Consider the following 27,815-nt stretch of genomic DNA (forward strand, 5'->3'; position numbering starts at 1 on the left):
CATTCACGCACACAATATGGAAAATACTAACAAATACATATGTGCAAATTTTTATAGTATTTCGCTCATAGTTCAGCATCATCCAAAGTCCCTCACATGATCATATTATTTGAATTTTAACAATATTTCTACAAATCAGATTCATATGAAATTTGCACCTTATGTACATCTAACTCACACTTGAGAAACAAAATATTTCTCAACAAAAAAATAATAAAAAAATACCTCTGCAATATTTATAGGGGTAATTTGGTTATTTTTATTATTTAGATTTTTTTTTATATTTTATTTATCTGTGATTTACTAAAGCGTGTATACATAGATAAAATTTGAAGCTAATTTGATTAGTAAAAAAAGTATTAAAATTATATCCTGTGGTTTGTATAAGGCTGAGGCTCAAAACAATCAAAATAACGCACACCATGAAATAATGTAGAGAAATGTGGTTTCAATACTGGAAATCCTTGTGATAGAATTAAAATATATTTTATCTCTAATTATAAAATTTAAAGCTTAAAAAATAATGTAGATCGAGTAGATATGTGAAATCTTGAAAATCTGTGATATGAATGGTCCAAAATTGCATTACAAGATGCACTATTTCCAAAACTTGAAATCCATTTTTTTTCTCATGTCCATGTATCTTGAGGTCGAGATGATCAATTTGAGGATTTTTGGGTATAAAAAAAACATTTTCTAGTGAAAATTTTGATATGTGCCCTCATTTGATTATTTAGAGCCTCGCACTTATATAAACGTTTTCTTATATATACAAGGTTGTAACCTTATTTGTAGAAGTAAGATTGTAGTATTTTATACCATTTATTTTATTTGCATGATTTATATCAAACACTATCTTAAAAGATGTGTCACATTTGACATGTATTATAAAATGGGCATCTAACAACCTCTCAAAATACAAAGGCTAATCTTAAAACAAATTGTGTTGGGTATAATTATCAAAAAGTCAATATGTTTTGTTTCAAAATTTATTGTTTTATGGGTAATACTTTATCATTCAGTAATATATTTGAAATTTTGATGCAAGTACAATGGTAGTTTGAAAGTTAGTATCCTAGAACTTTAATAGTACAACACCCACATTTGTCTATTAGAAAAAATTTCAACTTTCTCGTTATAAAGATGATAAATTGCTCATTTTCTTTTAGTGAAAATTACACATAAATTTATTTAGGGAAAGGTTTCTATGTTTCCCCTACAGCATAGAAGATCTATGCTTCCTTTACCATCCGGCCATCCAATTTTGATCAAGAGAGCCACTCACTGTTTGATCTTAGATCCGACGTTTCAAAGTAATTTATTTTTAATTTTTTTTATACAAATTGTATGAATATAAATTTAGTACGTGCCATCTTATCAATGGGGTGCACCTATTAAAAATATTTTTTTGATAAATTATAATAACCAAAATACACCTTAAATTTTTAAGGAGTATTTTGGTCATTTTATTTTATTAGAAATATGTTTTTTTTATAGTTTTTGTTAGTGCGAGTTTAATAGAGGATTAGATGTTCAAAATTTGGTGTCAAAATAGTTTATAGAAAAAAAATTAAAATAATATAGTCTAGAGACGTGACATTGTGATTGGGGCAATCTTAGCCCTCCATTCAGAACGGATGGTTGGATAAGCGGAAGTATATAAGCTTTATGTTGTAGGGGAAGCGTAGAAAGCTTGCACATTTATTTAAGGGTGCAGTTTTTATAAAGCTTAGGCTCTAAACGATCAAATTAGAGCCTACCTTTAAATAGTATCGAGAAATGTGGTTTCAAAACTAGAAATCTTTGTAATAGCCTTAAAATATCTTTTTATCTTTATTTATAAAGTTTAAAGCTTCAAAAATGGTGTAGATGGATAGATCTATCAAACTTTGAAAATCGACGGTCAAAAATGCATTGCAAAATACATTATTTCCAAAACTTAAAATCAATTTTTTTCTCATGTCTATACATCTTGATGTCAAGATGATCAATTTGACGACTTTGGACCATCAAAACAATCTCGTCTAGCAAAAGTTTTGAGGTAGGCTCGAATGTGATTGTTTAGAGCCTCGGCTCTATATAAATTTTTCCCCTTATTTTAATAGCCAAGCTGCCATAAAAGATAAATTTTTATAAACAAAAGACATCTCGATCACCATCCATTCTTTTTAATTTGAATGGATATTCGGGATGAAAAATTTTCTTTAAAGAGTGTTTCCTACTACTTTATCTTCCAACTCAATCTCTCTATCTCTACTCTTCCTTTCTTCCTCCTCTCTCTTTCTTCCTCAGCCTCTCTCCATCCCTCTCTCTCTATGCACTTTCCCTCTTTCTTCCTCCTCTCTCTTAACCCCAAGTTGAAAATTTTTATCATATCAAATTGGAACCACGACAGACAAGTGCATCAGAAGATGTTTTCGCTTACACGCTTACAAACAGATGGGAGAGATTGTACAATATATAAGAGATAGGAAGGCGAGTGTGAGGGGGTATATTATAGTGAGAGACCGAGGGAGATGCCTAATATGCTTGGAGGGACAGATAAAAAGAGAGAGTACAGAGCGTGGAACACGCATATACACACGTGCACATACATACACACACAAAAAGAGAGAGAGAGCCCTAAATGAACGGTGGAGAGGGGATGAGTGTCAGAATAACCATTGATTGCATAGTATTTAGTATCTTTCTCAACTTACACTATTGAAGTAAGGTGCTCCTCAAAAATCCTCTAGAAGATCATCTTGACCTCAAAGTGTATGGATATGAAAAAAAGAAAAAAGAATTTCAAGTCTTAAAAATAATATCTTATGACAAAGTATATGGACTATCTATTTTCAATATTTTATGGTGTTTATAGATCTACTCGATCTGTACTATTTTTAGAATTTAAGATTTTCAAGCAATTGTAATGTTTTAGACACCGAAACTACATCTCCAAACAAAATTTAGAGGTGTGCCTACTTCTATTGTATAAGGAGTGCGCCTTACACAAACCTTTTGGTACCAGGAGGTCACTATCATTTCTGTCCTTCAAATTTCAAATCTGGTGGTTGTAAGAGTGCTATTGACTAGACTTAAAGATAAAAAAAATATTCCGGAACTTCTTGATGCACCCCAAGTCATCCAATTTGGCATGTCATGGCTACGAGTAATCGTGACTTCCTTTTGACAAAGAAAAATGGTCTCATAACATAAAATCCCTATTATCAAACTCAATTGTGAAACCATTGTATTGCAATGATTTCCAATTTGTGAAAAACTTATATACATAAACTTTGTTAAAATTCCAAAGTTTGGTTGCATGTAATCTAATGCACTGTAGAATTTACATGTTCCATCTCTATCATACAACCACCGTTGGATGGTTGAATGATGGAATCTCTACCATCTGTTCTCCATAAAGAGCACGGTATACAATTGTTTGCTAAGTTGTTTTTATAATTATGGTTGCTAGGATCTCGATGGGTACGAGTCTCTTTTATTATGGCTTGCAATGCACGTCAGTAACTTTTGCAGCAAACGTCAACAATGTTATCCCGGTCGTTACTTTTATTTTTGCTGTAAGTATAAGGTAATACCCCCCATTTCATTATTATCTAATGGTGCATAGAGACAGGATGAGTTAGTTTAATTGCAATTGCAGAGGCCCTATTTTCCCTGGTATTGTCACTAAATATCAAAATTGCAGAGGCCCTATTTCCATCCAAGTTTATTGGTGCATATAGCAACAGTATAAGTTCATATAACAATCCCTTTCTAATTTTTATGTTTTCATTTTGCATCTTCATTTAGATACAGCTCCCCAATCAGTCCGATTTCGATAATGGATGGTTACAGAGAGTCAGACATCTCTGAGTTAGCACTGTCAAAACCTTTGCGAAGGAATAATGTTATCAGAGATCATACAGTTTGGGAAGTAGTTGAATCTATATGGGTACTCTGTAGTAGTGTATATTCATCAACAAGGTTTAAAAAACAAGACACTGTTTCCATTTTGCAGGGTAATAAATGAAAAGCAGTTTTTAACCAAAACAAGAAAACACAACGTTATTTTCCATACAAAAAACTCTCTCTCTCTCATTCTTGTTTTGCCTTACTTTTAGAAAGTGAGGGACAAGGGTGTTTGTCCTTCCCTCTTCTTCCACATTTGCTATAGTCATTAAGAAAACTCGCCTGAGTTCTACAGCACTTGGGTGAGTCCGTATCGTACTCCCACGTATTTACATTGTAACTTAAAAAGAGGGGAAATCTACTACCTTTTTTTTTTTAAATTCCTGAACATAGGAGCCCCAAATTTCCTTTTCCTGATCCATATTTTTAGAATATGCCAGAAAATTATTATGTTTACATATGGGAAACATTAGATTCGAGAAAAAACAATTAGATTTCTTGCATTTTGCTGATAGAAGAACTGTGGCTTATTTTGCTTCATATTGAAAAATTCCAATTTCTTTGAATCCAATGGTCCTTCTTGATGAAAGTCGAACTTTTGAGAAAAATTGCAATCAGTGTTTCAAGACTGAGCCAAATGACTTGGTCCATGTTGAGTTGATGCCCGAGTAAAACTTGGGCTAATTAACAAAGTAAAAGTCATAACGAGTACATAAAATAAAATTGTCTTGTTGAGTTGATGCCCGAGTAAAACTTGGGCTAATTAACAAAGTAAAAATCATAACGAGTATAAAAAATTGTGGAATCAATGTATACAAATTATATATGTAATTTGCATTTTTTACAGTGATTTGTGTGTTTTCATATAATATGACCTATTTTTAATTTTCTTCATTTTCTTCTTTTTCTATTATTTTTGAATGTCACCACCGAAAAATAATTTTTTTTAAATCCATGTTTTATATACTTGTTTGTTTATTTGGCTTTAGACTTTTTATGTTCTCTCTCTTTCTTTTCATTTTAATTTTGTATTTTTATTTTTAACAATTATTTTTTGTTTTTTATTTATTTTTTAGGTCTTTTTGGTCCTATGAACTATAGGTTCAGGTCAGGGTCGAGCTCAAGGCTCGAATCGCGTTTAAAAGCATTAATTTAAATTATTTATGTTTTTAGATTTTTCAAAGATTTTCCCATTTTGTTTATGTTTTTGGTGCCCTTCATAGGGTAGAACAAAACTATGTTAAGTCCCCTAGTAATTGAGCAAGAGAAAGGCCCAAGTCCAGAGCATGAGAGAAGTATTTTAACATTGCTTGTATTACAAACTGACATATGACCTTACAAAAAGGTGACACTTAGGTAGGCATAAGGTTACAATGTTCTATACTTTTTGTGACTCTTAGGTTGGCACAAGGTTATAATGTTCTATACTATCTATTTTAATTGGATAGTACGTCATCTAGCGTAAAAAAATGGCACATCTTTTAAAATAATATAAAATGTAGTCTGTTTGAATAAAGTAGACTGTGCAAATTACTACCTCTTTTTAAAATAATTGACATAACGACTGATATATATATATATATATATATATATCCCCCCATTTTTGGTCTTAAGTCGATTACGAACTTTTTCAGCAAAGAGATAAGGAAGACCAGAAATAAATTTTTCTTTCTAGTGAATGGAATTACTATCTTCATGAATAAGAAGGCGGGAAAAGAAAACATCTTTATACCATTTATGGTGAGAAAGAGTTGGACATTTAAGAGTAGAAAAGAGGTCTTCAGATCTTGCTTCCAGTAAGGCAGTACTGCCGACAAAGTGAAGGGTTATTGTATATATGAGAGTATTGACAGCGTCGCTTGCTGCTTGAACAATTTCTTGATTTAATTCATTTTTAATATATGATTGTTTGGTGGCAGCTAATATTTGTTGTTTTGATATATCATGAAGGTGGAAGTCCCACTATCCTCTGAGCCAACCAGTGAAACCATAGATAATAGCTTTTTGTACATCTTGATCATGGGCTCCAGAGACCTTGCATGCGGTAGCATACATGGTCATATGTTTTATGGTATCAAGGATTTGATGATCGGACATGCCGTCTATATTCCAATTAACAATAGTTCGTCCTGAATATGATACTGTATGGGATATAAGATCTTCGTCGAATTATATATCAACTGGGGTAGGTCTAGTATGGTACATTCTAGATTGAAACACTGGTCTCCATTTTTTACCATAGTCTATTCTATTAATATTATTTTCTTGAGATGATTGAGTAAAAGCATCTTTTATATTAGTAATAGTATTATGAATTTCTGGTATTTCATGTAGCATCATGGCTGCTGGTTCTGTTATTTTTATTACTGATTCTTTAACTACTTTTAGCTTTCTCCTTTTCTTTAATATCTAGATTTGTTAAAAAATAACTCCAAGATAACTCCAAGATCTAAAATCGTCTGAAATTCTTAAATTCTAATTTTTATCTTAATATCATAGAGAACATGGTCCTATAGACTAATAATGATCTAAGAAGAGAAGTGTAATATAAAAAGATGAATAGAATAATAATGAATGAAACAACAGAGATATCTAATAATATCCAAGTGATATAATTATTACTTAATACTTTAACGCTAACTATTATTTTAAACTGCATAATATGAACAATCTTTATTGATACAGATTCAAATAAAGTACAGAGACAAACAGATACAAATTACAAACTGAATACAGACGGTGTACAACTTACAAGTTACAAAGGCATAAACTTGAAAAGTGTTGCCATTCGTCCGGACAGAACGATGGCAACTTATGTATATTACAGTCATACATTACAAAGTGAAAATAAAGCTTAATAGAAATATCTTACTTGAGAAAGGCTTGCCTGGCAAATTTGCAGAGATCGGGTAGATAGGGTAAAAAGTGCTGAAACTTTTCAGAATAGAGAGAGAGAGAGAGAGAGAGAGAGAGAGAGAGAACAGGCATAGCTTTTCAGAACAGAGATAGAGTAGGTGAAAATCCCCGATACCTCGACTGAATGAGAAGAGAGGGTTTTTATAGGCAAGAGTGAGTAAGCAAAGGTATCGAGCTGGCATTGTCTTGATTAGACACAAAGAGAGGAGAAGATGTAAAAAGAACAAATGAATCTTATCGGCTGTCAGTGTTAAGCTGGCAAGGTGAGCTGGCAAGGTAGTTGAGAAGAAAAGAATCTTTAAAGTCAGATATGACTTAAAGATAAAGGGTGAAAGAGACATGACACGACTAAAAGAAAAAGCAAAAGTAACTTTTGTACATGACATGACTAAAAACAAATTTAACTTTCATCGGCCATATTGTATGGAAAGCATTTTGATCTAATGGCTTTTTTCGTTTTTGCCGTACGACAGATGCCATCTGTCGACCTCTTTATTTCTTTTTGTCTTTTGTAGAGTCTTTTGGATAGCTGTACAGGTGACATCTTCTGGATGGATATCCAGCTGGCTTTTAATACAGTAGGAGGACGTGACAGGCTTCTGATAGCTGATATGTTGTACAGCTTGCTGGGCAGAACCGAGCTATTCGGGTCTTTGGCTGAAATCATCATCAGGCTCAGATGGAGAAGAGGTAGCTTCAAATGTTTCTTCCTGTATGATTTTTAATAGCTGATTTTCCAGTTCATCTTTGGTTGCTCTAGGGTTTTGTCTTCGCATTTGTCTTATATATTCGGCGAAAGTATTTGGGTCAAATTTAGGAGTATTCTGACAATCATGAGTAGCAGGAGGTATTCGTTTGAGTTTTATCATATTTGGGTCCATGCTAAAAACATCCCACCATCGAATTGATATTCTCTTTCCCAAACGGGGTATATATTCAAAATTATTATGAGTATTCTCATTTATCCCATATTCTCACTTTACTATCCAGGGTATCTAGTATATAGCCATAAAATAAAGATGATAGTCAATATCATCATCAACTCCATTGTATTCAGCAAATGCTGTTTGAGCACTTTTAAATGGATCGGGCAATATCTGAGTTCCTGATCCCCATATTAGAAACTAGTAACGGAACCAACTAGGGAATCTCTAAAAAACAGACATTTTAATCTGAACAAACCATGTATAATAATTATTTAGATTTTGATATGCAAACACTTTATGCCATGCATCTATATATTCAATATATCGATATGATTTATATCGAAATTTAGGGGCTTGAAGTTTTCGGCCCTGATTGGGCTACATCCCCAATCATCATATGATAATAATTTTCTTATCTGTAATTTCGAATATCCAATTATTTTTGTATTGGGATTGAAGAAATGAACTATTGAAATAGATCCTGCTTCTAAAAAGACAGCTTCGTACCATTCTCTGGTCTTGTTGCCATTTGAAGGATTGAGGTGGTTTTGTAAATATAGAGGGGCTAATTTATTTGGGTCTATATGTATATGCTTGCCATCACTAGTAACATCTATCAAGAAAGCAGTTTCTTCATATACTGATTTATTTGGGATATTGGATTTATTGATGCTAGATGAAGGAGTGAAAACTGGAGTGGATTTCGGTTGAGATGAATATTCTGGGTAATTGATTGATCTTGCTGGAGATAAAGGCGGATAGGAATTTATAGGAGAGTCAGATATAGTCGAGACAATTTCCATAGGCAATTTTCTTTTATTGCTATTATTGATATTCATTTTAAATAATTGTATTACGTAAGTATCCGGTTCTGGTTCAAGAGGCGGTAGATCCCTTTCCCCCTGTAAAAATTCACGTGTGAGAAAATCAGGAAGAGAATTGGAAGAACCATGCAGATGTTCAATTGTAAAATCGAAAGAAGATAAAATTGCTTGCCAACTGGCAAAAATCTGTTTAGAGACAAGATTTTGAACATCTTTTTGCATAATATCCTGTGCAGATTTACAATCAGTTCTAATAAGAAATGAAGTATTAAGAATATCACTCTAAAATTTATTCACACAATAGACAATGGCTAAAATTTCTTTTTCAATTGTTGAATAATTTTGTTGTGTTGAATTTTATGCCTTAGAAGTATATCGTACTAATTGTTTTTTATTATCTATTTTTTGTTTAAGGATTCCTCCCAAACTAAATTCGGAGGCATCACATTCAATATTTTTAAAAGCATTAGGGTCGGATAGGATTAAGCAAGGTAATTCAGTTGATTTACTTTTAAGAATTCGAATGGCATTTGTATGTTGATCCGTCCATTTAGGAGGCGTCTTTTTTAGGCGGTCATATAAAGGTTTAGCAATAATAGCAATTTCTTTAATGAAATAAAAAATATAGTTTAAGCATATTAGAAATCGTTGTAATTCGACTTTATTTAGGATAATATCAGGAAATTTAGTAGAGAATTCAATAGCTCTATCGATGGGAATGATTGTGCTTTGGAAGATATTATGGCCTAAAAATCTAATTTTAGCTTGACAGAGATTCATTTTCTTTGCAAAAACTACAAGTCCTGCATGTTTCACAGTATTGAGAAGTATATTTAGATGTTTAAAGTGTTGATGAATATCAATTGAAAAAATAAGAACATCATTGATGTAAACTATCATAGATGTCATATAAGGGTTAAAAATATCATTCATAATTTTCTGAAATTCAGATGGTGCATTTTTTAGGCCGAATGACATTACATTCCATTTATATTGGACAAATGGAACATTAAAGGCTGTTTTATAGCGATATTTTTCATTTATTTGTATTTGCCAGTAACCTGGTTTAAGATCAAACTTTGAAAAAATACAAGCCTTTACCAATCTATCTAATAAATCCTTTTTATTAGGGATAGGATATCTGATCCATTTGAGTACTTTATTCAGTGGCTTATAATTAATAACTAATTTTGGAACTCCTTGTTCCTTTTATTTTTCACAGAAAAGGCGGCACAACTCCATGGAGATGAGCTTGGCCTAATTAATCCTTTTTCTAAGAGAGAAATTATTTCTTAATGACAAATCTCTACCATTTTTGAATTCATATGAATTGGGCGAGCTTTTGTTGGAATTTTAGTTTCAAAAAATCCTTCTTCATATGGATGAGATACGATATGTTTTTTTCGATTCCAAAAAGCATTAGGTAAATCACTACATATTTCTTTTTCAAATTGTTGTCTTAGGTTTTCAATTTTTGATCTAGTTTTAGGAAGCAATAACTGTTCTTCAACTTCAACTGTTTTATATTTTATTTCAGTTTTAAGCTCATATAAATTTTTTTTCCTTATTTTGTGTATTTTGTTTTATATTATTTATTTCTTTTATTTTTGGTTTGTCAATAAACTCAAATTTTACTTTTATTCATTCAATAGTTGGTTCTAATCCAGTATGGTCTATAACAATAGGATATAACATACTGATAAAAGGAGTGCCTAGAATAACTGCTTGATTAAGTCCTTTTACCATAATAAATGGTAATTCTAGACATATACCATTATTGCATATAGCTGCATTTGATAGTTCATAGTTTATTTTCAGTTTACTTCCATCGGCTGTATTTAGAATTTGAGTAGTTTTATCAAAATATTTTGTAGGGACTAAACCCTCGTTTATACAATTCAAATCGGCACCTGAGTCTATCAACGCCATGGATTGGAAATGGTATTCATTTTGAACTATTATTTTGACTAAGTTATACCATTTTTATTTAAGATTTTATTTATTAAATTTAACTGAGGTTCTTGTTTATTTTATGAAGATTTAGGTTTAACTGATATTTTATTATTGGTGATTAGTTCATTAAATTCTATTTCTTCATCTTCGAAAGGATTATCAGTTAACTCATTTGTTAATTCTAATAACTTAATTCTATTTTTCAAATTATTAAGTTCAGATGTTACTTCATTAACTTCATGTTTTAATTCAGCAATAGTAAGTTCTCTATGAATGTTATTTTTTTTTTTTTTGATTAATTCGTTTAAGAATTTCAGAGAAGCTATATTCTTCTGGTGGTTTTATTAATGGAGTTGGCTTATTCTTAGCTTTTTCTATTTGAATATATTGGCTGATTATTGTTCTTTTATCTTCAGTATTAGGTATTTGTCTATAATTTCTAGAATTAAATTGTCTTCTTTCGTAAGAGTATGATATGAACATTTGTTATCCTTTTCAGATAAAGAAGACGTCTCATTTAATAAATCTTCATCTTTTATTATTCCTATATCTGATTCTTCATAAAAATTTTCTGAATATGAGGAAGAGGTAGTACTAATATCATTATCACTATCATATAGTTGAATAATTTTATATAACTGATTTCTTATATTTTCATCTAATATTAATGGCTCTATCTTTTTCTTTATATTACAATTAGTTTTATAGTGTCCAAATTTTCCACATTTATAACATCAAGGTATTTTCCTTTTAGGCCTTTTATTTTTAGAACTTCCTTTATAAGGTTGTTCGTATTTTTTATATTTATTTTTCTTATATCATTTTTTATAGGATTTTTGTCTCTTTTCTATTTTTATTCTTTTATGGGGTTTATTTTGGAAAAGATTTAGACTATATCTGAATTGTTCGCAAAAGTCATCAAGTTCTTTGTGACCAGTCATCTTTTGCTTTTCAAGTTGTTTTTTGAGTTTTAGATCGGTACAAAGGGCTAACCCTTCGGTACATATTTCGGCCGATAATTCTCCTAGAGTATAGAGTTGATATGGTATGATCCCCTATTTTTGGTCTTAAGTCGATTACGGACTTTTTCAGCAAAGAGACAGGGAAGACCAAAAATAAATTTTTCTTTCTAGTGATCGGAATTATTATCTTTACGAATAAGAAGGCGGGAAAAGAAAACATCTTTATACCATTTATAGTGAGAAAGAGTTGGACATTTAAGATTAGAAATGAGGTCTTCAGATCTTGCTTCTAGTAAGGCAGTACTGCCTATAAAATGAAGGGTTATTGCACATATGAGAGTATTGTATATATATATATATATATATATATATATATATATATATATATATATATATATATATATATATATATATATATATATATATATATATGAAATGATCTTATAGGATCCTCTCCCACTCATGTGTGTAGGACCGCAAAGGATCATCATTAAAATTAGTACGGATCTATAGAAAAGTCAAGTCCCACACCTATGTGATAACTTTTCTAGAGATCCGTGCCAACTTTAATGATGATCTTTTGAAGTCCTATAGGATCATTACGATATATATATATATATATTCCTTTTTATATTATTATTTTTATTACTTTTTGTTTTTTGTTAGGGGAATGATTTTGTGTATTTTAAATACACAACAACACTGTTCATTGAATTTTTTTTGCCCTTTCTTTTAGGAAAATACTTTTCTATCCTTTCACACTCTTTCCATCATAGTTAACAAGTCGGAGAATAATAAAACGTTGGCAAGTCAAAATATCAGTAATGAATCGATTTTGTTTTAAAAAGTCGGTGGAAAAAATACAGATCGCCAAAAAACGAGGCAAGTTATAAAGTCGTGAATAATTCGGCTTTGTCTAGAAAAAGGAGTGAAAAAATCGAATATATAAAGATGACATAATATAGGATTATGATTTGCAGTTATTATATAGATACATTAAAGCCATTGAACAATAATTTTATGACCTTATCTAGTGTCATTTGAGTGATACTTGACAATTTATTATCCAAACTTTCAATAAGTCCAATGACAGTGCTTAATCTGATGTCACAACACGAAACATATCACATGCTTATTTGGAGCATAAAATGAAATATAAATAATACTTAACACAAGAACTATAAAAATTGATAACAAAAACTGTAAACTAAAATATAGGATTAATGTTTGAAGATGAAAAAAAACACGAAAAAGACTCTCAACATATGATTCCAATTAACTAAAACAAAATACAGACCCAAATACGTAAAATAGTGGTCCATCCAAAATGCTATGTTATATACACCAATGAAATAAAAAATAAAAAATACAATTAATCAAACTTCTCTATATATAAAGAAAACAACAAAATGTTTAAGCAAATTAGAATCTCATGCTGAATTCCTAGTTGCTTAAATATTTAGTATACAAAATCTCTAAGCAAATTCTAATTTCACACTAAATGCTCTTTATATGGATGAACTGGGTTTAAAGAAAAAAAGAAAAAAAAAAACATTTTTCATTGGGTTAGTTTTCTAACTCTTCCTATTGTTTTGAGGTATACGAGTATTCTGATATCTCGTTTTTTAGTGAATACATTATTTATAATTTTTTGTCAACTTTTTTTAACAGAAATTATTAGTGAACTGTTTTATGGAATTTTACTTTAAATTAAGATTCTTAATTTACTCTTACTATTAATTTCCTTATCTTTAAATAAAAATTGAATAATATTAAGTTAATGAAGAAATAAAGTTACATAGAAGAGAAGTTATTTTCAAAAGGTTTTTTGAAAAAAAGATAAAATACGAGTTTACATTAGTTCCATAAAAAAACATGATGTTTTGAAAATCTCTTGAAAAAGTCAGAGCTTCAAACGGATTTAAAAAAATCCGAGATTTTTTGAAAAAATCGTGTTTTAAATTCGATACTTGCTGACTATGCTCTCCACCCCCTGCCCCTCTTTCTGTACCTTCATGTTCACTCTTTCCTGCACCTTTTCTAGGACGAACACCCAAGGTCCCACACGCCTTTAAACTTCAAGGCCATGAAAGAGGCTCTTTCATTCTCCAAAAACCAATGTCGCACTGTTTTATTTCAAAAAATTGTAAATACACAACTATCTTATCGTCTTCACTGAGGATTCATGGAAAGAACCCACATTGGCGCCACGGATTCTTAAAGTAGCGACAATACCCCAAAAGATACTCTTTTTCCCTCCCCCATTCTATACTCTTATTCAAGAATTTTCTTTTTTTGAGATAGAACAAAGCTGAGAGAGAGAGCATTCAAAGGGGAAGTATTGTGGTAGGTTCAGAAATTATGTTCTTTATTTAGCTCCAAAACAAATTCCAGTGCAGAAAGGAGGACAGTAACTAAGTTGAACACCAGTTACTTATCAACCATAATCTAATTTTGCTGTGTTGGGTGAACTCTTTTATCCTTCTTAGAAACTAGCAGCCAATATATGCTCTCTCTCTCTCTCTCTCTCTCTCTGTCTCTCTCTTGAAAAGCTAGAAGGTGAGCAAGAAGTGTTTGAATCTCTCAATCTTTACTCCTATTGGGATAGTTAGTACCTTATGACCTGTTTGGACATCAACTATTCTAGTCATGGGATAAAATTTGCTCATATTTATGCTTGAATAGGTTATATCACACCACTATATAGGGACACCACTATATAGGGGCACAATTTTAGGGATGTAACCTAGCCTTATCGGTAAGGACTTGGATGTTATCCTAAGTCATTATGGCCATTTAAAAGTTTCTATTTTCACAAGCACTCATAATGACAAAGAAACCTAAGGCTCTAACATGGCTACTAGGACATTTAAACATGGCCTAAAACACTATAAATGTTAAATAATCAAGTAACCATGGAGCTAACTATTGCAATATCTCTTTACTTTTTTTTTCCTTCTCTAAAAACCTAAATTTGTTTTTTGTTTATATATTTATTTATTTTTATATATATTTAGGCTAGAGAAGCTAAGTATCGGGACGAGTAGTGGAATTGCAAAGTAGGGGGCACTTTGGTATGTGTCGGGGGAGCTACCATTATTTGTCTCTATAAAGGGCCCGCATTCAACGCATGGGGCTCACATGTTCATCATGCTACAACCTCTAAAGCATCATTGCCAATGAAAAACTGGACTTGTGGTTCTCTGTTCCTTGTAGGGAGTTGTCTCAGCTTGTATGCATTATTTATAGTTCAAGTATTTTCTATTTTTAATTTTATCGTTAAATTTTATCTAATCTTTCTCTAGTACCAACCTAACTGGTTTTCTTTATGGCCAGGCTAAATTGCTCCTTATATTTCCCTCAAAGTTCACGGCCACGGCATTAACATGCTTTATGGCAAGTATTCAATCGTTTGTGATGGGTTTAGAACGAAGTTTTTTAGTGTGGAGGCTACACATAGACCTACAACTTCTAACCATTGTTTATTCGGTAAGGCCATTTTTTATTTTTATTTTTTTTCTGGAAATTTAGTGGGAAAGACAGGTCCCTACGCATTTTTTCAATAGATTAGGGAGTTACATTTTGAAGATGTTTACTTGGTTGTGTCAGTGGTAGAAATGGATACCACGATGCGGTAACTGTGGGGATACTACCACCATGACCCTAGCCCCTTTCCTCGGTAAGGCTAATTACTAAAAGAGTTTGTACTCCATGAATACTATGTAGAATTTTGACTGTCTAATGCAAAAATGGACACTTGCATATCAAGGTAGTTGGCCATTTCAGTAAGCAAACACTAGTTATTGACTTTGTTGATAATGGCATTATCATCTGAGACATTCCATTTGTAATGGACAGTACAAATGTTATGCATCAAGTTTCAAAAAAATAAAATAAAATGGTATGCATCATGCTCCAAATATAATCTTATTTTATTACCTTTTATATCTTCACTTGCTAAGTACACAAGAACATTGTAAGCAAAATCTAATAGAGAAAAGCAAAAGTATTTTGTCCACCCAAGGGTGGAGTACCTACCCTCCCCCATTTTGGCGGCCTCAGGGGAGTCCATTTTGACTCAAATTTGGCACACACATCCTCTTGTTCAAGGTGAAGAAATCATGAAAAATTCAACAAAGAAACCTAGAAAACACGTTATTTCATTTTAATTAGAGAGAAAATGAATTGAAGATAGGTCGCCTATTTTTAGGAAAGAAAGTTATTGTCTAAGACTAAGGTTCTAGGTCCCTTTTTTTTAGAATAAGTGGCTATATTATATTATTTAGGTATTAAGTAGTTACAAAATTTCTATTCCTTATACAAAATGTAGCCAACAAAAATTTGTGTCCCCATTCCACATAGGGTGCAATCAAAACAAAAGGCAATGCTCAATATGGTCAATTACAAACCCCTTTAATTACACTACAAAGCGTTTTGGAAATAATAATCTTGATGGCAATCTTGATAATAATCTCATCTGCAAAGAATTTCATATCCTAGATGAGGTGGTTTTGGAAACTATGGATCGTCAAAAGAAAGGTTCCAAAGACAATTTGAATATTCTTGGAGCTCATAAGGAGGTTTGTTACATAGAAATTTGACAACACCAAAATTTTAGAAGGGATGTTATAAAGAATTCTCTGGAAAACCAATATTTAATGACAAGCTTGAGGAGGAAGTAATAACATAATTTTCCCTCATAGTTTTAACTCTACATAAACCAAGACCTTCCCCCAAATACTCTTCATATTCCATGAAATTAGGGGACTCAAATTCTCAACAAACCTCTCAATCCAGTGTTGAGGAAGGTTTGAAGAGTGCCCAAGCAAATAAATGGCAATTAAGGACTCTAGGATGAGTGCAGCAAAATCCAGTGCTAGGGGTGATTCCAAAAACAGTAAACATGCCGTGGAGCCTTCTTCTCCATCTCTTTAATGTCAATAGCTACATGGAAAGTTCAGGGTATTCATGGCCCTGGGAGATGCAGTGAAATAAGGCACCTAGTGGGCAAGAACAAATATTGCAATATTATTTATCCTGGAAATCATATTACAGGTTTTGAGTGGTGCTCGTTGGTAGAGAAATCTTGGCTTCCATTGTTGCTACTTAGCAAATGTAGTTGGTGAAAATAATATATTGTTAGCACTATGAAATCTTAATATGCTTGATGTTAAATTATTGAAATACCTGAATAGGCAGTCACAATAGTGGTTGTTTTGAACAATACTGAGTCTAGGGCAAGCGTCTTGCGTATTTATGGATATAATTCACCATTCAAGATGAAAAACGTTTGGTAAAACATTCGTGAAATGAATAATCTTGTTTCAACTCATTGATTTACTTCTAAGTGATTTTAACTTTCTTTTGAATCTTTACGACATGGTTGCAGGTGTGTACATCGATATTCATGATGCCGAGGATTTCTCAAAAACCCTAAATGGATTGTGATTTGTTAGAATTTTGCAGTTTAGAGGGTGGTTTCATGGTCCGATGACTATCATGGGGGAAGGAGAATTAAAGAGAAACTTAATGGGGGCATTGCACTTATGACTCACCTGCTAACTTCCCCACAACAATGGTTGGTATTCTACCTATGGTCATCTCAGATCATTGCCCTGTAGTTTTTTATCCTATGTTGCACCACCTGAACCTAAGCCATTCATATTTCTGTCTATTTGGAATAAAGTCCAAATGTTGATCAAGTTATTCAAGATTTGCAGAAGAAAGGGGTTGTTGGAATATCCATATTTAGATTTAATACAAAACAGAAGCACTTAAAGGGCTGATCTTTAAAGGTGGAATAAAGATATTTATGGAGATATACATGGCAAAATAAGGGAGACTCTAACCAAGTTCATGTTCAACTTGCATTAACCTGTGAGATAGTTCACTTGACGAGGAGGAAACATAACTTACCAAACAGTTGAAAGTACAGTTTTGCTCAGAGGAACACTAATGGAGGCAAAAATCTAAAGAGTTATGATGTAGAAATTATGATGGGTTAGAAGAAGACATGATTTGCTGTCCATATTGAGTATGAACTAGTTAACACCATTTCTAATAAGAACGTGGTGAAGAAAGATATGCTTAACTTCAATAGCTATCTCTATCATCATATCATGATTTCAGAAGCCCAGTTGTAGGAGATTCTAAGAAGGGTAACTATTGAGGAGATTAAAGAAACCATTTGAGAGATGACCAGCAAAGCACTCCTAATCCTAATGGTCTCAATGTTGAATTTTCAAACTGAGTGGGGATATACTATCTAAAGATTTGCTCTTGGCCATTTTTTATTTTTTTAAAAGGGAGAGTTTATTAAATATATTAGCTCTATAATCACATGCCTCATTCCTAAAGTAAATTTTCTTATCCCATATGAAAGATCATTCACTAATTAGATTGTGTAATGTTCTTCAAAAAATGAAGCAAAATCATAGCCATTAGGTTGAAATGGGTCATGAATATTCTCATACATTCGATTCAAGTTGCCACCTTAAAGGTCACTTGATTTCGAATAATGTTCTTATGGCTAATGAATTGTTTTCAAAATATGGTCAAGTGTCCCGTAAACATAAGATGTGCATTTGGCTCGACATTAGTAGTACTTATGATAGGGTAAATGACTTTTTGTTGGGTAGACTCTCCTCCGGATGTTTTGGTAAATGTGTGCATTGGATTTGTTGTATTTCAACGTCTGCTTTTTCTATCCTTCATTATGCCCCTTATGGTTTCTTTAAGGCCATAAAGGGTCTTCATCTCGTGGACCATTATCACCATACATGTTTCTGTTAGTGATGGATTGCCTCAGTAGACAATTGGATTATTTTTTCAAATCTCAGAGATTTTTGAGCTTTTTTCCCATGTACTAAATTTTGGGGTTATTCATTTGATGTATGATTTTCTTTGGGAAGAATCCACCACCTTTGCCAATTTACTAGCATCTTTACTCTTACTTGTTCCAATGCAATTGACCAAAGCATAAATTCAGCCAATAGCAATTCTATTTTTCTCTGGGGTAACAGAGCCTAAGAAATCCATAATAAATGTTGTGAAGATTAATTACCATCTAAATATCTTGGTATTCTTCTTTTTCATGATTTTTGGAAGCCCCTAATAGCATGCTCGGGTGGGTAAAGTTTTAGTAAAATTGGGTCTTGGCAAGTGACATGTCCTTCCTTGCAAGTCACCTTCAACAGTTGAAAATCAGTTCTTTGTGCATCATCAATATATTGGTTGCTCTCCTTTCTTATTCTCCATAAGATTAAACATTTTATTGAAAGCTACAAAGAAATTTCTTATGGGTTGCTACGCTTATTCAAGGGGCCATCTTATAAGCTTGGATAAAACATATCTCGAAGCAGAGGAGGGTGGTCTTGGCAAAAGAAGAACTTGCGATTATAATAAGGATGGAATGATGAAGCTAGTTGGGAGGATCATCTCTAAGTTCTTCAAGTATAAATACTTCCGCATGCCTTCAGTATGGCGGGTTGCTCCAAAGAGGATATGATCTCACCCTTGGAGGGGTATTTATATGGGAATCAATTTGCAAAGAGAGAGAGTTGGATGGCTGGTTGAGAATGATAAAATGATTGATTTTTGGGTAGATCCATGGTTACTAAAATGTCAATTAAGTGATTTGTTTTGCCAGGATCTGCATAGAGAGTTGGGAGTTTGCTTAAACATCAAGATAGGTGTTTTCATCTGCCGCTCCTCCCAAGCTTGGTTGTTGTCTAACCTTATCTTAGGAGGTCTAATACATGCCTGAGATGTTCTTAGGTCTTATGTTATTCCCTGCCAAGTCAGTGGATGATCAGTTGATTTGTTTATGCTCATCTAATGGTTTATTCTCAATTAAAGGGGTTTGGGAGCTTATTTGAAGTAAGGGGCCAATCTGACCTAGTCTTAAAGAATCATGAAAGGCAAGTGCATCCCCATCGAGCTAAATGGTTCACATAGCTGCCCCATGGATAGCTTCCCACTACAATGCTCATTCAATCTAGTATAGTAATTTGGTTTCTCAATGCCTATTGTCTCTCTCTCATAAGGAATCAGTTATCCACCTTTTGCTTGAATACATTTTTTCAAAATTACTACGATAGTTTACATTATGATAAATGAAAAATCTTTCCATGCTAGTAGGAATCTTGTACAGTTGTTTCTAATGTGGTGGAACTTCAGGTTTAAATGACAAAGCATGTCGAAGATATTGTTGGCCTTTTTCTTAAACTATATGATTCATTTGGGAAGAAAGAAATAGATAACTTCTGGTCGGATTGCAACTAGAGAAGAGATGTTATTATATATCATTCGTCTTCGTCTTATTAAGGGCATGGCACTCGCAAGGAGAGTTTTAGCCCTAGGGAAGGAGCTATTATGGAGAATCTGAATTTATTGGCTCCATCGAAGAGCTTTTGATTTAAGTTGGCTCGCAACTTGAACAGGCTATTTAAAGTTGAATATTGATGGAGCATCACCTGGAAACCTAGGCAGAGCAAGTAGTGGAGATATCATTAGAGATCACAATGGGTGTTTTATGGATGCTTTAACCCCCCGATTGGGAATGGTATAACCAATACTACAACTGAATTCAATTAATTGCAAATATGAGTTCAAGTGGTAAAGGAACTCAACTATGATAATGTTGGGATTGAGAGTGATTCTGTGTTGTTAGTGGGTTCCATTTCAAGAAATTTTGCACCTACATGACTATTCCAAACCCTAATTCATAATTGCTCTTTTGTTTACATGATGACCCTTAACCCATGAGTATCAGAAAACAAACTATGTTGTTGATTCACTAACATAGGTTGGTGCAAAATCTTCTGAGGCTATATATTGGAGGGTTTGACTTCCTAATTTTATTGATTTGGTCATGTGGCAAATATTCTCCTTTGAAGGGCATCCTCATTGTAATTTTGTATCATTTTTTAATTAATGGAAATAGGGCAAGGGCTATTCATTCCCTCTTTTTTATCCCAAAAAAAAAAGAAAAATGTATAGGTGCACACATTTGCAAAAGCAACTAAGGGGATTATTGTGGATCCACGAATGAGATGATGGGCTGGTTACGGGGTATAGAACATAGGTCATCATTAATCACTTCCTAAAGAGTTGTTTGGCCCAACTCTTTAGAAACCCTAGGTTCTAAAATCCTAATTACCTAACATCAAAATTATCTACAATCGCTCAAATCTCCTCATCAAAGGACCCTAGGAAGAAAAGAACCCTACGTCCAATTCAACAAATTTGTCAAGAAAAAGAAGGCACAAAGGTATAAATCAACCTTTAATCATGATACAAGCCCCAATTATGGGTTGCGGGTGTCTTGGACCAATTGGCCTGAGTTCATGGAAGTTTATATTTTTTTTCTTTAGCTTTATTTTAATTAATTTTGGTTAGAGATTGAGATCTATCACCCCACATTCTAAACTGGCTCTTAATTGTTTATGTTGAGAAAACGAATCATAGATAATTTCATCCAAAATTCTCCCAGCTTTTGGCTTTAAACAAATTCTTTGATAGATGTTAAACTTTCATTTCCAAAAAATCCTCTCCTTGGCAAGAGAGATATGCTCCTGTGGGAGCATGTCTTACTCGCAATTTTCCTAAACAACTTGGAGTTCAAACATTGTCCTCACTGACAAAGCGATCAAACTTAGTTTAGTTAAATTAACATTTAAGGTGTGGTTTCTAACCTTAATCAATCCAATTAAAGAGCACCTCCAAATTTTATTATAACATGTAATTTAAGTGTAAAAAATTATTAAGATTATCTGAAAATCTATTTTCATATCTAATTATAAAAATTTAAAAATCCAAAAATAGTTAAAAGCATGTAGATTTATAAACATAGGAAAATCTTGAAAATGGACCGTCTAGATAATGTGTTACAAGATACACTATTTTTGGGACTTAGAATCTTTTTGTTTTTCATATTCATTGTTTTTTCATATTCATACATCTCAATGTCTAGATGATCAAATAAAAGGTTTTTCAGCATTGAAACAACATTCTTCGATGGATTTTTGAAGTATCTGTAATTCTACATTTTAGGGTTGCAACCTTATATAAACTTTTCCCTTATCCTGTGATCATTGTTATGGAAATAATAGCCTTTCTTATCATTTACTTTGATTTTGAAAGAAAGATGCTTACTTTGGTGACATTACAAAGGGTGTGTTGGTGTCGGGGGCATCATTTTGCCTTATCGCATGGTGCGTGGAAAGGAGAGGCCCCACATGCTTCACAATGTTCAACCCCATTCTCCTTGTGTTCGTTGATATATTCCGATCACTTTTCCAAGGCGAAGTACTTTACGCAAGAAAGTAAGTAATAATATAATAGCCCAAGAATATTATTATTTTCTCTTTTTATTGGTTTGTTTCATCAAGGTAGTCCAATAGCATATATCTTGATTATGGATTTCTAAATGAGAAACCTGACCCATCCACATATAAATTATATGTAACCCGACTTCTTAATCAGAATAAATGGCTAGGATTACTCATGTCACCATATAGCTAGGATTACTCATGTCACTATGTACGATTAGATTTTTAGTTATTTTCTACAAAACATTTCTGAATAAAATTTGGGGCATCCCATCTTCTTATTGAGGAGAACCTAGAAAATAAAAAAAATATTTCTTTTGAAAATAAATGATCAAAATGCCCTCAAAGGTTTAAGGGGTATCATGATAAGTTTTTATTTAAGGAAATATATATATATATATATATATATATATATATATATATATATATATATATATATATATATATATTATCATGTGTGCTTTTGTGAGATGTATATATGTTCCAAATTTCACTGTAAAATGATTTATACAATAAAGATTAAAATAAAAGACTATGAATTGTCAGATCAAGACCTAATGCTCAAGATCCAACTCACGACATTGTGGCTCAAGCTATCACAACCATCTATTTTGATATGATGGCTGAGTGCAGAGGTCACATGTACTTTATATATAAGTGAGGTCTCATAGAGCTTTCCCTGGACCCAATTTTGGAGCCATGATCCACAAGATATAGCGTATGCAACCCCCTCTTTGGTCACTTAGTTTGGGCCATGCAGATTTATCTTGAACTTCAAGGGATGGGGTGAAAAGTGATTTGCACCTTTTAGTATAATCGGACGGTGCCGATATTCGGGCCTGCATCTTATAACAAGTGATGCACCGATACTTATACCAAAGGGTGCGGTTTCTATAAGGTTGCAACCTTAAGCACCTTAAAACATTCTTATGATTATCGGAAGATCTATTTTTATATCTAACTATAAAATTTTAAATTCTAAAAATGGTTAAAATCAAGTAGATCTATAAACATAAGAAATCTTGAAAATGGACAGTCTAGATAATATGTTGGAAGATGCATACATCTCGATGTCTAGATGATCTATTTATTAGAGGATTTTTCAACATTCAAACAACATTCTCGGATTGATTTTTTAGGTGCATATGTAATTCTACATTTTAAGGTTGCAACCTTATATAAACTTTTCCCTTTACTAAAATATACTAATCTCGAGTATGAAACTATACTCAGGGGTTGTGCTTGGACGGATTACTAATCATCACCAAAAGTTTTCCAATAATAGTCATTAAAATTTTAGGGAGACATTTGACCCGCTCAAACATATTTATTAGTCCGCTCCGTTTTTGAAACCTATTTAATTGAAAGACAATGTTTATATAAGGCGAGGCCCTAAATAATCAAATTAAAGCGCACCTAAAAAGTTCACTAGAAGGGGTTGTCTCAATGCTAAATTTTTTTCAAATCTATCATCTCAACCTCAAGATGTGCGGAAAAAAAAAAAAAAGGATTTAAAGTCCTAGAAATAGTGCATCTTTTTGTACCGTCAATTTTCAAGATTTCCAAGTGTTCATATATCTGCTTGATCTACACTATTTTTTAAGTTTTAAATTTTATAATTAAAGATGAAAATAAATTGTTAGTTAAATTTTATAATTAAAGATGAAAATAAATTTTTAGGCCATCACAAAGATTTCCGGTATTAAAACATCTTTCGATACTATTTGAAAGTGCGCCTTAGTTTGATGGTTTAGAGCCTCGGCCTTATACATACTTGAGACTTGCAAACCTGCTAAATAAGTTACCAAAAAAAAAGAATTTTTTTTAGAAAAAGCCATTTTGCCTTTGGGAAATCAAGAGGACACATACTCTGTTTTGTTCCAAATTTCTCGGATATCTCCGAAGACACAGTCGGGTCCATCCAAACTTGCCCATATGCTACTGCTCATGCATTTCTTTCTCCTTTTATGTTTAGTGAGCACAAATTCCAGTTACATTCTCTGACACAGGCTATAGAGCTAAGTGCTCCAAAGAGGTTCAGCCTCTGGCTTAGTTAAGGGCACATATCCCACAACAAACATGTTTGGTTTCAAATTTGAAATTGTTCATCCAAGAAAAAGGAATACCAAGCTAGCAGGCCTTTCAAATTATTATGCTTGACATGCATGTCGTCTTCTTTTCTTTTCTCCACCTTATTGCGCAAAAAAAAAAAAAAAAAAAAAAAAAAAAAAATAATTAAGGGTGAGGGGGGGGGGGGGGGGGGGGGGGGGGGGGGGGCTTATAATTGTCTCTCTAGTTGTTAGATTAAAAAGTATCTGACTATTTATGTGATAAACAGCATCATTGGATCAATTCTTATAATAGGAGGTCTCTATGCCTTCCTTTGGGGCAGAAAAAGAAGTATTATCAACAAAGGGAATAATGACAAAGAAATATGCATCCAAGATTCTCAAGAGGCAGTGGTTGTGGGGGCCTCTGTACCTTTGCAGATCATTGTGGCTCCATTAATAGACGCTGAAGATGAGGGCAGAGAGAAACAAGAGATTGTGAAGGAGAAGGCCACAAGATGAAGAATCCACCACATATTTCAACTAAAAACTCAACTCTCTTGTGATCATTTATTAGATTTTAGACTCACGTGGTCTGGCAAAGGATGATGGCTTCAAATGTTTGATCGAGTGGACGTGTTGTACAAGAAAGAACTGCAAAAACAAGAAAAAAGGAAATAAACAAAAGAAAATGGACCTCATCTACAAAAGGGGTAAGGTCAATTTAGTCCCTTTATGTGAAGGAGCACCATTGAAAGAATTCAATGAATAAAATAACTTGAAATGCGTAATAATGAGTGGTGGTTGCTTTATAATATATAATTAGAGGAGCAAACAATAGGCACAAGTACTGCTCTAAATCCCGGATCAGTGGTACAGATCGTTCACACAAAAATTCTTGTTAGATCGTTGGATCGACAATAAGAGTCTGAATTAGTTTTCAAAAAATTTAAAAATAAATAAAAAAATAACGGTTTATGAGGTGGAACTTTAAGAGGACCTAAAAACACATTAGAAAGCCTCTCTACATATATATTATATAAAGTAATGATATATGTATATATATATATAAAGAAAAACACTATGCAACATTTGTGGGTGAAAATATACAGTGATTTCGTCTATCTCCATCAACTATACAACATCTATAGGTGAAAATGAACAGTGATTTCGCTTATCTCCATCACCATCCAAAGTTCATCGCGTAATCATGATTGTCCGGTAGTGTTTCATTTTTCATTTTTTTCTACAAATCGGAATAATCTGAAGTTTGAAGTGTGTATTAATAAAAAATAGGGGAATCTTTGAAAATTATAAAAAAAATATTTTATATGAAAACATTGACCAAAATACCCCAGAAATGTTTCTGGGGTATTTTGGTCAATTTAATTTTTACGGATAATATTTTTTATATTTTTATTAGATGCGCCTCAGTAAGATGTACATATTCTTTTAATTTCAGATCATTTCGATTTGTAGAAAAAAAATAAAAATAAAAATAAAACACTACCAGATAATCGTGAGTGCACGATAAAATTTAGACGGTGATGAAAACATGTAAAATCACTATTTATTTTCATCTATAGACTTTGAAAAGACTTATTTATATATATATATATATATATATATATATATATATATATATATATATAGGGAAAAGCTTATTTATATATATATATATATATATATATATATATATATATATATATATATATATATATAGGGAAAAGCTAGCCTACGCGACCTCACGTATGGAGAGAATATATACGAAAACACATGGGTTTTCTACCGTGCATTTGGGCAGGTTGTGATCCCTCTAGCCCATCGTTCAAAAACGAATTAAAAAAAAAGAAAAAAGATAGATGTGGTCTGACAGCCCATAGGTTTATACTTTCTGTCGTATTATAGTACATCAAGACCTCTCTTTCTCACAAAACAAAACTGCAATCCATATGCCTCCTTTGTCCCCCTCTCTCCTCTTTCTACATACTTTTTGAAGGGGGTATTATCAAGACAGAGAAGTAGCTCTTTGCTCAGATTTAAGGGAGTAAAAGCCATGTTCTTTAAGCCCATTAAGAAAAGCCATGTTATTGAGGTGGGTATCAAGGACCCATTTCGCAGCAAGCAAGCACAGTGCAGACTCTCCACTTCCCCATCTCAGTCGAGACATCTTAAGAGAGAGAGGCTTACTGCTAAGCTAGAGATATGCAGTGAGAGAGAGGCGGGGGATTCGTGGGTAGAAAGAGAGAGAAGAGAGAGAGACGCACTATCGAGAGGAGCATATATATATATATATATATATATATATATATATATATATATATATATATATATATATATATATATATATATATATATATATTATTGTCAGTTCAAAGGCTAACAAGAAGATATGAGTTCGATGATTTAAATTTGAATCTGGATCGACCTGACGGTCACGATTTTATTTTGTATTTAAATTTTAATTTTTTTTTTATAAATTCAAATCACTTAAAATATTAGGCATGTGTTCTTCTCATCAAGCTGTATCTAATAAAAATATAAAAAAAATAATCTGTAAAAATAAAATTGACCAAAATACCCCTAAAATTTTATGGGGGTATTTTGATCAATTTTTCATGTAAAATATTTTTTTGATATTTTTTGAAGATTCATCTATTTTTTATGAACACGCCTGAAACTTCAAACGATTTGGATTTGTAGAAAAAATATTAAAATTCAAACACTATTAGGTATCCGTGATCATCAGATCGACCTAGATTCAATTTGGGCCGTTGGGTTCATATCTTTCAGTTAGCCCTTAGGCTAACAGGAAGATTTTCCTTTTATATATATATATATATATATATATATATATATATATATATATATATATATATATATATATATATATATATATATATATATATATATATATATATATATATATATATCAAGGGGTAGAATTTTAAGGGGTACTAGGCTGGGACCCATATCATATCAGAACTGATTTGGTCGCGACCAATTTCTATTCGGATTGGCTTTCTAGATTAAAGTCACTAAGAGATCGTTTAACTTTATTGCAAGGTCACAAATGCTACTAGCCATTAGATGTCAAATTGGATGGTTTGGGGTATGATATAAAGTTTGAGTATTTTTTTTGAACTTTGAGTTTAATCGATAACACACTAACAATTGTTTGATTTGAAATCTGATAGGAACGAGTGGATGTGGCCTACTTGTATTAGGAGTAAATGGTCTTTTTGTATACTTTCTTCCATCAAAACACATCTCAAATATCCATTATCAAACAATTTCTTAGTTTACCAAAAGCACACTAAAAATATCACTTATTTTACGTATCCCTTGACGAGATTTTGAATGAACATTTTTAAAAAATAATAATGAAATGTTAAATAATTCTATTCATAAAGTTTTTTTTATGGGAGTGTATACAATTAGATCATTTACCTTTGGTACAAGAAAATCAGAAGTACTTATAATCAATGTTCTAAAAAATGGATGAGTGACGCGGATCGCGCATTGGAAAACTGGTTTGGATCCGCCGATCGACAGTCTAGATTGGTGAATCGGCTGGAGCGACTAGATCTAGCCTTAAAAAATAAAAAAAATTTGCATTGTAGATTTTTATTATTTTATCGAAAATATGTGAATATTGAGAACCTATGCCTGTGTGTTTATTGACTACTACACCCATTTCATAGTGAATATATAGTTTAAAATGCAACTCGTTGAAATAAAATGGATCTCTCTAGCTCATTTTTTCTTCACAAATCTTTTTATTTCATTAAAAAGAAGCAATCTGATTCTTTAGGGTTCTTGAGGTTAGATGCTCATAAAAATATGGGATCTTGCCTATTCATTTTTTATTTTTTATTTTCCTGGAAATAAATTTATTATATTACTTATTTATTTTCATTCAATTTTTATTGTAATGAATTTTCATAAATCTAAGGATAAA

Source organism: Amborella trichopoda, chromosome 9 (genome assembly GCF_054954075.1).
Source record: "Amborella trichopoda isolate Santa Cruz 75 chromosome 9, AtrichopodaSantaCruz75HAP2 v2.0, whole genome shotgun sequence".
NCBI lineage: Eukaryota > Viridiplantae > Streptophyta > Magnoliopsida > Amborellales > Amborellaceae > Amborella > Amborella trichopoda.